Raw genomic sequence first — 4526 nt, 5'->3', positions numbered from 1 at the left:
AGTAAATTTACTATGTGGGATAAACAAGGAGAGCATTGCGCAACTGACATAACAATAATGGTTTTTTTTTTTTAATCTTTTAAAAATCTTTTGTTTGTTTTTTTGGGGCGCCTGGGTGGCGCAGTCGGTTAAGCATCCGACTTCAGCCAGGTCACGATCTCGCAGTCCGTGAGTTCGAGCCCTGCGTCAGGCTCTGGGCTGATGGCTCGGAGCCTGGAGCCTGTTTCCGATTCTGTGTCTCCCTCTCTCTCTGCCCCTCCCCCGTTCATGCTCTGTCTCTCTCTGTCCCCCCAAAAAATAAATAAATAAACGCTGAAAAAAAAATCTTTTGTTTGTTTTTGAGAGAGCGAGAGAAAGAGAGAGAGAGAGAAGGGGAGGGGCAGAGAGAGAAAGAGGAAGAGAGAGAATCCCAAGAAGGCTCCACGCTGTCCACACGAGCCCAATATGGGACTAGATCTCACAAACCCCAAGATCATGACCTGAGCCAAAATCAAGAGCTGGATGTTTAACCGAGTGAGCTACCCAGGTGCCCCTTCAATATATTATTTTATTTTTTATTTATTTTGAGAGAGACAGAGAGAGAGAGGGTGCATGCATGCAAGCAGGGGAGGGGAAGAGAGAGAGGCAGAGAGAAAATCCCAAGCAGGCTCCCGCTGTCAGTGCCGAGCCTGACGCAGGCCTCGACCTCACGACCATGAGCTCATGACCTGAGCCAAAATCAAGAGTCCAGTGCTCAACTGACTGAGATACTCAGGCACCCCCAGATAAAGTTTTTAACAATCAGCGGATACATATGTTATTTTACACATCCCTTTTTCATCGTGACTTCCAGTAAAAACCAACGTTAACGTATGACTCAGTAGGCATGTTGGGTGAAAGAACCGGAAGTTCTGAGTGTTTAGGGAGGCACCAGCAACATTTACTCCACTCCGTGTAGGCACTCTAGAACCTCCATGCTTCCCAAGGACCCACGCGTGATGAAGCTTAATGGGAGGACTCCCAGCCTTCCTCCCATTAGAAAATGGAACCAGGCTGAATCCAGATTGCAGCCACTTCCAATAACATGGTTTTGGGGAAAGCCACATAGATCCAGATATCCCCTGGACTGGAAACAAGCAACTTGTAGTTTGAGCTGGTTTTTACAGTATTAGGGATGATAAATTGAGAGATGTTTATGTTACGTTGGGCCAAATTGGGATGGTTTTCTCCCTCCTGCTGACGTGCCCCGGCCATGATAATAACCAGCTTAGAGTTTGCAGTCCCGTTATAGCCTTTGCCAGAGACAAATTTGGGCGTTCTACGGAAAAGGCTGCTGTGCTGGAGATCCATCATCTCTCCCTTCAATTTGTCTTCCATGACCTCAACAAGAGCACGTTCATCTGCCAAGCCCTTCGTTAAGATAGTGATGGCCCAGGCCATGCCAACAGCACCAACCCCAACAACTGTAATCTTAATTCTGAGGGTGGGGTGAGGGGTGGTCTTGCTTAAGAAGGTTAAGAAGGCTCTGAATCAGCTGTTCCTTAAGAGTTGCCACGTGGGGCTTAGAATCGAAAGGAATTGAGAGTGCAAGTTGGGTGGGTGGGTGTTGGTGGCATGTGGCATTGGGTCTGGACTTGGTGGCAGTGGCTCTGGTACTCTGTCATATCTGCATTTCTACTGTGAAAGTTGAGAGATTTATGCAGTTCGTTACTGAGACGGAGCGCTGCCCCCACCTTGGCTCGAGCTTGTAGACCTGTGAGCAAAACCAAATTCCTCTTCAAGAAGCCCGGAATAGTGTTCGATCAAGACTCCACACCTCTACACCATAATACATAAACAAAGGGATTTTGGGTCTAGAAAACAGCACATTGTCTGCTTTTACAGCTGTACCAAGAGGTCGATAATACCTGGGGGGGGGGGGGAATGCCAGGTTCTAAGCAGCATAAGCTCTTGGTATGAACAGTGGGATGAAAAATGTCCCCCCCCCCGCCAGGTAATGAACACAGTGACTTCCTGAATCAAGTAAACAGGGAATGGAGAGTTCTGAAATAAAATTCATTTTGGGGATAGTTGGAGGTTTTGTGGAAAAATCCGTTGTATTTTGAAGAGAAAGATGAGAAATCAAGATAATAGATATACAGGGTATACTTTCTGTTTTGCTGCCTTGCTAAGTTGTGTCTTATTAAACAACTCAGTCATTTATTGGGTTAAGCTAATTAGCCACAATCAAGTTTTAGTGTCAGGGCTATACCACAAACAAGGACTGGAAACTATGCACAGCAAGTGGTCGGAGCCACTTCAGAGTTGGACTTGAGCAGAGTTGCCCAGAGCAGAATTTCTACCTTTTGCAGCTTCCCTCTAAGGGTTCCACTGGGAGCTTGGTAAGAGCAGCTAAAAAGTGTGAGTAACTTATACCTCCATTTCCCTCAGCAAAAGGATTTAATTATACTCCATTATACGCATAATTCACACATCTTTGATTGTTCTTTCTAAACCCCTTTCAATATTGCTTTGGCTGCTAATTGTAGTTTGCTTGGGTTGAGGAAAAAGATTAATGCAGGGCAACCATATTGAGTATCTTTGTTTTTATTTAATAAATATGCAGCGGATAAATACATCCAATAATTAGAGGAGACTGTACATTAGATACGTATGCCACGGAAGAAGGAGATTTGGGCAATAGTAATTTCATAAAGTTAGCAAGAGTCACTGTTGTTCCATACTTGCTGGCCCATGATGAACTAGATTCTTATTTCTTGGGGCACCTGGATGGCTCAGTTGGTGAGCGTCCGACTTTGGCTCAGGTCATGATCTCATGGTTTGTGAGTTCAGGCTCCGCATGGGGCTCTGTGCTGGCAGCTCAGAGCCTGGAGCCTGCTTCAGATTCTGTGTCTCCCTCTCTCTCTGCCCCTCCCCCTGCTCCTGCTGTGTCTGTCTCTCACTCAAAAATAAATAAACATTAAAAAAATACTTATTTCTTCATGTTTGTTGGGGGTGCCATAGGTTACACTGCTTCTTAGTCGGCATTGATTCAGATTAAACTGAATGCTAAGTTCTTTACTAGGTAAATACATTGTAAAGGAAAAGAAGAGAACTGACATTTTTCTGCTGAATTCCCATTATCTATAGATCCTACTCATTGTCCCCAAACTTACATACCTTAAAGCCAGATTTTGTATCATTTATCTACTAAAAAGCCTTTGATAGCTCTTTCTTATCCACGGAATCACTCCTATAAAAGCAAACTTGTTGAAAGAATTCAGGCCTTTCATAATTTGGCCTGATTTTATCTCCATAGAGACTGAACATTTTTATTAGCATGTAGTCACATTAATCAATGGCTTTTCTTCAAACACTTCATGTTTCTCCTTATCTGCCATTGTTTGCTCAATCAATTCTTTGTGCGTGCGTGTGTGTGTGTGTGTGTGTGTGTGTGTGCGTGTGTGTGTATGTTTCTTCCTGAACTTAGAGAAATACTTCACAAATAGAAGGACTTTGAAAAAGAACCTAAAAAATGGAAGGAAGGAAGGAAGGGAGGGAGGGAGGGAGGGAGGGAGGAAGGAAGGAAGGAAAAGACTTAGGAAAAATTTTTTCCCTTTTGTTTTCTCCTTTTTTCTTCTTAAACTGAAGTATAGTTGACACACAATATTACATTAGTTTCAGGTGTACAACATAGTGATTCAATAAGTTTATACATTTTTCTATGCTCACCACAAGTATAACCCATACAACACCATTGCAATATTATTGACTATATTCCCTATGCTGTATCTTCCTGTGATTTTTCATTCCGTAACTGGAAGCCTGTATCTCTCACTGTCCTTCCCCCATTTTGTGCCTCCCTCCCCTCCGGCAACCACCAGTTTGTTCTCTGTATCTATGGCTCTGTTTCTGCTTTTTGTCTCTTCTTCTTCTTTTTTTTTTAGATTCTACATATAAGTGAAATCATACAATATTTGTCTTTCTCTGACTTATTTCACTTAGCATAATACTCTCTAGGTCCATTTATGTTGTTGCAGACGGCAAGATCTCACTCTTTTTTTATGACTAATATTCCAATGTATATATATATATATGTGTGTGTGTGTGTGTGTGTGTGTATACATATTTATCCATTAATTTATCAATAGACACTTGGGTTCCTTCCATATCTTGGCAATTGTAAATAACGTTGTGATTAACGTAGGACAGAGGTGCATATATGTTTTCAAATTTTGTTTTGTTTTCTTCGGGTAAACACCCAGTAGTGGGATTACTGGATCATATGTTTTTTATATGTTTAATTTTTTGAGGAATTTGAGTATGGAGGCATACTGTTTTCCACAATGGCTGCACCAATATACATTCCCACCAATAGTGCACGAGGGTTCCTTTTTCTCCACATCCTTGCCAACACTTTTTACTATTTGTTTTTTTGATTCTAGTCATTCTGACAAGTGTAAGGTGGTATCTCATTGTGGTTTTGATTCGTACTTCCCTGATGATGAGTGATCTTGAGCATCTTTTCATGTGTCTGTTGGCCATCTGTGTGTCTTCTTTGGAGAAAT

At 42.4% G+C, this 4526-nt stretch overlaps 1 pseudogene; it reads right to left on the bottom strand.

Annotated features, from left to right (window-relative positions):
- Positions 1-773: 773 nt before the first annotated feature.
- Positions 774-3359, bottom strand: LOC125170523 (L-lactate dehydrogenase A chain-like; annotated as a pseudogene).
- Positions 3360-4526: the final 1167 nt, after the last annotated feature.

Source organism: Prionailurus viverrinus, chromosome B4 (genome assembly GCF_022837055.1).
Source record: "Prionailurus viverrinus isolate Anna chromosome B4, UM_Priviv_1.0, whole genome shotgun sequence".
Lineage (NCBI taxonomy): Eukaryota > Metazoa > Chordata > Mammalia > Carnivora > Felidae > Prionailurus > Prionailurus viverrinus.
This window is presented reverse-complemented; position numbering and strand designations above follow the sequence as displayed.